Below are 9,989 nucleotides of genomic sequence, written 5' to 3'. Positions count from 1 at the left end.
TAGCTTGTTGCATCAGAGTCAAGAGCTAATTACCAATTAGTAACGATAGGCCATTGCCCCATATATACTCAACATCAATGCTAAATTGATAATCAAAGTTATCAAACACGATAACACATCTCGACTCGACCTACCCCGCAAAATTAGCGGGTTTGGGTAGCAATTCTGAGCTTAGAGTTCTATTAAGTTTAACTTGAAATTGGATAAAAATTTCATATGTGGGCACAACTTTAGGCGTAAACAGTTCAAAGTTCGCTTCTTTAACTCGATATTATGCGGATTCAGGCATAACTCACCATTACTTGAATTGGGATTACTTTATTTTAGCCAAAACGTGAACCAACCCATGATCAGCTCCATTTTAAATAGATTAGGCAATTTTAATATGATATGACTAGTCTTTAAAACAAAAATTAACATAATATGACTAGTTGACCACATAAAGAGAAACTCTCAGACTCAACATGATACGAGCACAAATCAAACTTAAATATAAGCAGAATAAGTATACTACTCATATTGTTTTGAAAAAATAGGAGGCAAAGATTGGCTTGCTCGATCGCTCCAGATTATCCAAATATTGGCTCGTTCGAGATCATTAGAGGTTGACTCATTTTGACCAGGTCACATAAAGGTGTAATTATTCTTTTTTTTTTTTTTGAAATAAGTAAAACTAAAACATCATTTAATTGCCCCTTCCTCCTTCTGACCTTCAGTCTTCACTGTCGGGATACATCTTAGGGTCATATAATGACGTTTGAAATCATATATGACCATTATATGTTGTCAAAAATGTCCGTGATAGTCTTGAGTTCACGAAATCGGTACAAGTTTCGAACTGGTCAAATATTCTAAAATTGAAGGCTATTATCCACGATTTTTGAGGAAATTTTGATGTTACGGTGCCCGGTGGCGAAACGTCTTGAGACCCTGGAGAATACATCTAAGGGTCATATAATGACGTTTGAAATCATATATGTCCATTATATAATGTCAAAAATGTCCGTGGTAGGCTAGAGTTCACGAAATCGGTACAAGTTTCGAACGGGTAAATTGATCATTTTAAGACAAATTGGATGGTTCCACCCAACCAATAGGATTCCCGGAGACTATTAGAGACCATGGTAAACATGTCAAAAAAATTTATTTTCAGGAGTAAAAAGGTCAAAAAATTCCAAAATTGAAGCTATTATCCACGCTTTTTGAGGAATTTTTGATGTTACGGGACCCGGTGGCGAAAAGTCTTTAGACCTTGGGGGATACATCTTATGGTCATTGTAATACCCCGTATTTTCATACGTATTTTCTAATTAATTAGTTAAGAAGTATTTTATAAAAAGGGTATTTAATAAATTTATTATTTGGAGCCAAAATAATATTTGAATTTTGGCGCCAAAAGCATTTTGAAAACTGATGGGCGTTAGAACGGTCGCTCATTCCACACTCAATCAAACACATTTATTAACAAACACCTTACAAACCAAGCATAATGACAAGTAAGAGTTCGGTCCACAAGGAACGGGATATGGTTGCTAAAGATCTTAACACTTAAGCTAATTCGAAGTCAATGGTGAATTGGGTTTCGTCAAGTAGACAAACAAACTATGGTTCTAAATCAATGGATTAAAGACACTAGGGAATGGAATCCACTCAACCAAGGCAATTAAGCAAACGGGAGTAAAATAGACAAGTTATAGCAAGGACTATATGTAAAATCAACCTCATGCAATAGGAAAACAACTCACACTACTAAACTTAGATTCCTCATTAGTCTAGCAATAGATGATACATAATCAAATTACAATAAGTAATGACATACTCAATTTACACTTCCATGTCAAATTAGGCACATCATGCTATCAAATTCCTAAGTCAAGGGTAGCTAATCCTATCATGAAGAACTAACAAGCAATCTCATATAATCAATTTAATTGCAATACAAACATCAATGTTCCTCCCATATTTGCATAACTAACCCAAAAGGTTGAGCTTCACCCAACCCCTAGCAAGAAGACTACTCACAACTCATATTTATAAACATGCAATCAACAATTAGGGTTCTAACTACTTCAATAATTGGAAGAAAGTGGTTAACGATTGAAATAACTATCATCCAATAACAAATTACCAAGAACTTAAGAAGATTTAAATGACATGCAAAAGCAAATGAAATCAGAAATTAAGTAGAAAAAGGTTGGAGAAATTACTAATTGAAGCTTGAAATTGAATAACAATGGAGGAACTTGTCTTCTACAATGATTGAGATTGAGAATTCCCAACTAATAATTGAATCTAACTAATGATTTGAGAGAATTTATGTTTCTACAACTACAAACTAAAAGGAAGCTCTGAAAACTTGGATCCCCCTTTACAATAGAGTCTAAGGGGGTATTTATATGACCCTCAAATAAAAAGGACGGAGAAAACAAGAGTCGGGATTTTCTGCAGGTGCGCACGGACGTGCCAGGGGTGGCACGGACGTGCAGCCAAGGTGGCACGGACGTGCCACCCTAAGCACGGACGTGCAGATTCGGGCAGTAGCTCAGATTTGGCCAGGCTAACTGCACGGCCGTGCAGTTTATGGCACGGACGTGCTGGCTGAGATGCACGGACGTGCTGAATCCTTGCACGTCCGTGCCAAATCGGGCAGTAGCAAAGTTTGACTGAGACTGTCCTGCACGGCCGTGCAGGACATGGCACGTCCGTGCAGGATCTTCTAGGCCCTTTTCTTCACATTCTCTTCAGTTTTGCTCCTTTGTTACGGCTTCTGAACTTGGTTTGTCATCCATATGCTTCAAATCATCGGTTTTTGGTCCTGAAAACTCAACAAAAACACTAAAAACCCGTGAAGCAAGGGATACACAAAAATTGAATGAAAATAGGATAGAAAGTGAACCAAAATGCTAACATTTCAAGTAAACAAGGTTCAAAAATCACCCTAAAATCGTATCAAATAACAAGTTATCAAATCCCCCCAAGCTAAGTTTTTGCTAGTCCTCGAGCAAAACAAACATGCCAAATTAAGAAGGAAGATTACTTGCTAATGATCAAACCAAGGAGAGAAAACTCAAACACAAATCCGCATGGCAAGAACCATAAACACTTTTAGCACAAGTGAAAGCAATTTAAACCCCTAAGTCGCCTAAGAGGACGAGTTTTTATCTCGTGAGGGTTTCCCTTGAGCTTAACCCACAACTCACACAAACCACACCAACTGACATAGCACATTGTTGTCCTCAAAGTGGTCAAAACACACAAAACCGATATTTTTATTGCCCAAGTCAACTCATCGGGATACAAAACACAAGCAAAACAAGTGAGCAACTTTCAAGAATTACCGTTCATACAAATGTGCACCTAAGTTGGGGGTAGAGAGGCGAACTAAGCAAGGCTGCACTAGGATACTTCGTTATACCTTTTACTAGTTCATTAGAGCACGTCTAGATAGTCCAAAGTTGCAAAGCCCTTTCAACTACGCTCTAATTCGGGAATTTACACAAGAAACTTCAAAATAGAAAGCGTGTGGGAGGCATCCACAAATTGACCTCTAGAATAGAAAAAGTGAAAATTTTGAGGATTTTGGAGGAGTTTTATTTATTTATTTATTTTCACTTCTCCACTCTCCCCCTCTTTTTTTTTTTTTTTTTTTTTTTTTCATTCATTGCCCTCGCCTCTTTTAACTTTGAGCGGCTCTTTCTTTTATTCGAAACATGTGGCTTATTATGCCACTTATTACACAAGATATGCATAGAACTAATTCCCTAGCAGAGTTTCGTTTCGGGGAGGAAGGGAGACACACCAAGGGCACAAGGGACCGCAATTTGATTCAAACATATCCTACTTTGGGCAAATTAGACAATATCCTATGCTAGACGTGCAATTGAGCATTCATCGGTTTTCATTTCATATACACTAGTGCAATCGAGATTAATAAGCCTCTAAATGACCCCAACTCTTGCACACACCCTTCTAAAAGAACTTTACTCATCACTCAAGAGTCAAGCAAGCAAATCGTATAAGCATCGTCATTTGAGTCTCATCCAAGGGCTATTTTTCGGTTTTTTTTTTTTTTTTTTTTTTTTTTTTTTTTTTTAACTAAAAGTAAGGCATAGTAATAATAATAAAATTATTATTATCACCATTATTATCATTATTATTTAAAAAATTGCCTACTACTTCCTTTTCACAAAAACCTTTTCGTACTTCCCTTTTCATCAACACCTACAAAAGACATTGAAAGAAAAGTTAGTAATAATAAAGTGATGGAAATTAAGTAATAGCTTATTGAGAGAGAGAGTTGAGATACTCGGGTTGCCTCCCGGAAGCGCTATTTTAACGTCACTAGCTTGACGACCTCCACACCTAGGAGATAAGATTACATTGAGTTGATTCTAAAACACCCACATGAGCACCCTCGTAGTAAAGCTTGAGGCGATGCCCATTCACCTTGAAAAATCTCTTGCCGTCCATATCCCAAACTTCCACGGCTCCATGAGGAAACACTTCCTTGACGACAAAAGGCCCACTCCACCTTGATAAAAGTTTCCCGGGAAACAATTTCATCCTAGAGTTATAGAGGAGTACCTTATCGCCCTTTTGAAATGCTTTCTTTTCAATGTTCCGGTCGTGGCAATCCTTAGTGCGATTCTTATAGTTCCTGGCACACTCATAGGCTTCCAACCTTAGCTCTTCAAGCTCATGCAAATCAAGCCATCTTTGCTCTCCCGCGCTAGCCAAGTCGAAATTAATCTTCTTGATCGCCCATTGGGTTCGGTGCTCAAGCTCCACCGGTAGATGACAAGATTTTCCATACACTAGCCGGTATGGAGTTGTGCCTATTGGGGTCTTGTACGCCGTCCTATATGCCCATAGAGCGTCGTCAAGCTTTTCCGACCAATCCTTCCTATTCTTAGCAACCGTCTTCTCGAGGATTAGCTTTATTTGACGGTTAGACACTTCCGCTTGTCCACTTGTTTGTGGATGATAGGTAAGGCCGAATCTTTGGTGGACCCCGTGCTTTCTTAGCATCTTTTGAAAAGCACTATGAACAAAATGTGAACCATTATCACTCACCACCGCCCTTGGAATACCGAATCTTGGGAATATGACTTTTTTGAACATCTTCATGACAACCTTGTGGTCATTGGTTGGGGAGGCAATGGCTTCCACCCATTTTGATACATAGTCGACCGCCACAAGGATGTATTGATTTCCATGAGAATTCGGGAATGACCCCATGAAATCCATACCCCAAACATCAAATACCTCAAGCTCAAGAATCGGTTGTTGGGGCATCTCATTGCGCTTGGATATGTTGCCGGTTCGTTGACACCGGTCACAAGTCTTCACAAATCCCCAAGCGTCCTTGAAAATGTGAGGCCACCACAACCCGCTATGCAAGATTTTCAATGCAGTTTTGTTGGCTCCCATATGCCCTCCACATGGATCGGAATGGCACATCTTGAGCACTTCTTGCACTTGTTCATCCGGGACACACCTACGGAGCAAACCATCTACTCCTCGTTTGTAGAGAATGGGATCATCCCATACATAATGTCTTGCTTCTCTTTTTAGCTTCTTCCTTTGATTCTTGGAGAAATCGGGTGGACATTCTCCACAAGCCAAGTAGTTCACCAAGTCGGCGAACCAAGGAAGCTCCTTTTCATTCAAAATGTAAAGCACATCATCTCTCAATTCATCACATATAGGGATTTCATCATCGCTAGCTTGCACATTCTCTAGTCGGGAAAGATGGTCCGCAACCACATTCTCGGCCCCCTTTTTATCACGGATTTCAACATCAAATTGTTGGAGAGATAAGACCCACCGAAGAAGACGTGGCTTGGATTCTTTCTTTGCAATAAGGTACCTAATGGCTGCGTGATCGGTATAGACAATAGTTTTGGAACCAATGAGGTAGTTCCAAAACTTCTCAAAAGCATGAACCACGGCAAGAAACTCTTTCTCCGTTGTGGTGTAGTTCCGTTGAGCTTCATTCAAGGTCTTAGACATGTAGTAAATCACGTGAAGCTTCTTCTCTACCCTTTGCCCCAATACTCCTCCAATCGCAACATCACTTGCATCGCACATAAGTTCAAATGGCAAATCCCATCTTGGCCCTTGTACAATTGGAGCTGAGATTAAGGCCTCCTTTAATTTGTTGAAAGCTTGGAGACACTTTTCATCAAAAATAAAGATGGCATCCTTTTGAAGAAGAGCATTTAGGGGTCTAGCAATTTGTGAGAAATCCTTGATGAATCTTCTGTAGAACCCGGCATGCCCCAAAAATGACCTTACTCCTCTCACATTGATTGGTGGCGGTAGCTTCTCTATCACTTCAACTTTGGCCTTGTCAACCTCAATCCCTTTGCTCGAAATCTTGTGACCAAGGACAATTCCCTCTTCCACCATAAAGTGGCATTTTTCCCAATTCAAAACCAAATTGACCTTCTCACATCTTGCCAAGCACTTGCCCAAGTTGGACAAACAATCCTCGAATGAAAGGCCCCCTACCGAGAAGTCATCCATGAAAACTTCCATTTCGGCTTCAAGCATGTCCCCAAAAATACTCATCATGCATCTTTGGAAGGTTGCCGGTGCGTTGCAAAGCCCGAAGGGCATCCTCCTATATGCAAAAGTTCCATAGGGACAAGTAAAAGTTGTTTTCTCTTGATCATCCGGGTTTATAGGGATTTGAAAGAAACCCGAATAACCATCAAGAAAGCAGTAATACTTGTGCTTGGTTAGTCTTTCAAGCATTTGGTCGATAAAAGGGAGAGGAAAATGATCCTTGTTGGTGGATGCATTTAGACGTCTATAGTCTATGCACATCCTCCAACCGGTCACCGTTCTAGTTGAAATGAGATCACCATTCTCATTTTCAACTACGGTCATTCCTCCCTTTTTAGGGACCACATGAACGGGGGAAACCCACCTAGAACTCGAAATGGGGAAGATGATGCCGGCATCAAGGAGTTTGGTGATTTCTTTCTTCACCACCTCCCCCATTTGAGGATTGAGTTTCCTTTGCCTCTCAATGGAAGGCTTAGCACCCTCCTCAAGTGTTATGTGGTGCATACATAAAGCGGGACTAATACCTTTGAGGTTATCTATGGTATAGCCTAAAGCACCTTGGTGGTCTCTCAAAACACCACATAACATTTGAGTTTGGCACTCATTCAAAGAAGAATTCACAATAACCGGAAAAGTTGAATTGGGGCCCAAAAACTCATACCTTAGGTGTGATGGTAGAGGTTTCAACTCTACCATTGGAACACCCTTACCTTCTCTTGAGGTAGCTACTTCTAGTGCATCATGTGTTGTGATTCCCATGCACACTTGCTCATCGCTTGATTCCGTACTTCCTTCAAGCATCTCCTCATACAATGCCATCTCTTTGCTTTGGTCACCTATCTTTTCCTTGTTCAAAAGGACATTCTCAAGGGCATCATTAGTAGTGAGCAAGTGCTCATGCATGGAAGTTACAATAGGATCAATAGTATCAATCATCATGCAATTATCAAGATTAGAGCTTGGATATTTCATGCTCTCATTCAAGTCAAATTCTATTACCTCATCTCCTACTTTTAGTGAAATTTTAGCACTTTTAACATCTATTAAAGCACCCGAAGTAGCAAGAAAAGGTCTTCCTAGAATTATTGGAATGTTAACATCTTCGTCCATCTCTAACACAACAAAATCCACCGGGATTACAAACTTTCCTACCCTTAGAGGAACATCCTCTACCTTACCCTTTGGGAATTTAATAGAGCGATCGGCCAATTGTAGGGTGATGTTGGTGGGTAGAAGTTCCCCTATCCCAAGTCTTTGGTATACCGAGTATGGCATTAGGCTAACACTAGCCCCTAGGTCACACAAAGCATTATCAATTTGCATCTTGTATATCGCACATGGGATAGAAAAGTTACCGGGGTCTTTCAACTTGGGTGGCATCTTATTCATGATAATAGCACTACAATTCTCGGTGAGATTCACCGTTTCAACCAATTCACACTTTCTCCTTCCACTCAAAATGTCTTTTAAAAACCTAGCATAATTAGGCATTTGCTTGATAGCGTCGGTAAAAGGAATTGAAAGATGAATTTGCTTCAATGTCTCAAGAAACTTCCCAAATTGCACATCTAATTTGTTTCTAACAAATTTATGAGGATATGGTAGCCTTTGCAATTGTTTTGTTTCCCTCTCTTTTTCTCTTTTCTCTTGACTCTCTTTCTCAAAATCATTCTCTTTTTCACATTCTTTTTCTTTCTCACATTCTTTTTCTCTTTCACTCTCTTGATTTTTCTCTTTTTCTTGCTCACAATCACTCTCAAAGGGAGGCTCACTCATGTTTACTCTCTCATTGCTTTTCTTAGGAACACTATCTTCCAACACCTTCCCACTCCTAGTAGATATGGCATTAACGGGCCTCTTAGGATCTAGTCCTTGGGGTGGAAGTTTGGAAGTGCTAGCCCCTTCCTTCAAAGCATTGGACAATTGTGAAATTTGAGTTTCAAGCATTTTATTATGAGTCATTACTTCATTAAACTTCTTGTCACTCGTGGCCATGAAAGTGTTGAACATTTTAGCTTGACTTTCCATCATTTCCTCTAGATTAGACTTACTAGGTGATGCTTGGGCATAATAGTTATCTTGGGGAGCTCTATTACCTCTCACATTTGAATTGGAAGCATTTTGATTAGAAAAACCTCTATTGTTATTGTTGTTCCAATTATTCCTATTATTAGAGTTCCCCCCTTGGTGATATTGGCCTTGATTCCCATAATTCCCTTGATTATTATGGTTATGGTTACCATAACCACCTTGTTGGTTGTAGTTACCTTGGGGATTTTGGTCCCTTTGGTTCCTATTACCCCATTGGTTTTGGTTATGGTAATCATAATCATTTCCTCTTTGATTATAAGCATTTCCCCCTTGTTCCCTTCGATTAGGTGGTAAATATCTTTGATTGTCATTCCTATGTCTATTATCATAAGACAAAGCATTGACCTGTTCATTTTCATTATCATTACCCTCTTCATAATGGGATTGGGGTTGGGAATCATAATTACAAGAAGAGGTATCATGGTCATATGACCCACAATTTTCACAAAACAAACACCCATGTGGCATGTTATTAGATGTAGAAGGAGAAGAGTTAGAATTCATACCTCTCCCCTTAGATTGGGAGGGATGCTCTTGTTGTGAAGTGGAAGTCTCTAGCTTTGCCTTGATAGATGTCATCTCCTTGCCAAGATTGGCTATTTGAGATGTCAAATTATTGATGGCGTTTAGGTGATCGACGGAGTAGACTGCATTCCCTCCTTTGCTTAAAGACTCCCTCTCTCCTTCTTGCCAATCCATGTGGTGTCTCACCACATCCTCAATTATCTCGATGACTTGTTCCTCCGTTTTGTTCATAATCGGGCCACCCGCTCCCGCATCCAAGCTCGTCTTTCCTTGTGGGCTCAATCCCCCATAGAAAATTTGAAGCACTTGATATGATGGAATGCCATGATGAGGGCACTCCCTTTGATATTCTTTGTATCGTTCCCATGCCTCATATATGGTTTCACTACCCCTTTGACGGAAGCCTTGGATCAAAGCCCTTGCTTCGGCCGTCTTCTTTTGAGAATAGAATCTTCCTAAGAAGGCCGTGGTGACCTCGTCCCAAGTTCTCAAGGAGTTAGGCCTCACCTCCTTCTCAAGCCATTCAAGAGCCCTTCCTATCAAAGAAAAAGGACATAGCTTTAGTCTCACAAACTCTTGAGTTACCCCATTTACCTTGATTGTGTTGCAATATTTCTCGAACTCGTTCAAGTGTGCAAGAGGGCTCTCATGTTTTGCTCCACTATATTGCCTCCTTTCAATCAAATTTATCATCGCGGGCCGAATCTCGAAGTCATTGGCTTGAGTGACGGGTGGAGCAATGCCGCTTGAAGCTCTATAAGCTCCCGGAGTTCCCAACTCCTTTAAAGGTCTTTGAGGTG

At 40.1% G+C, this 9,989-nt stretch overlaps 1 non-coding gene across 1 annotated transcript; it reads left to right on the top strand.

Annotated features, from left to right (window-relative positions):
• Positions 1-9,508: 9,508 nt before the first annotated feature.
• Positions 9,509-9,614, top strand: LOC145603206 (small nucleolar RNA R71). Its single transcript, XR_014104737.1, has one exon. It is a non-coding gene; the product is annotated as a small nucleolar RNA R71 (small nucleolar RNA).
• The last annotated feature ends 375 nt before the right edge of the window (positions 9,615-9,989 follow it).

This window comes from Chenopodium album, chromosome 21, assembly GCF_948465745.1.
Source record: "Chenopodium album chromosome 21, dcCheAlbu1.1, whole genome shotgun sequence".
NCBI lineage: Eukaryota > Viridiplantae > Streptophyta > Magnoliopsida > Caryophyllales > Amaranthaceae > Chenopodium > Chenopodium album.
The sequence above is the reverse complement of the archived record's forward strand: the minus strand, read 5'-3'. Positions and strand labels throughout refer to the sequence as shown.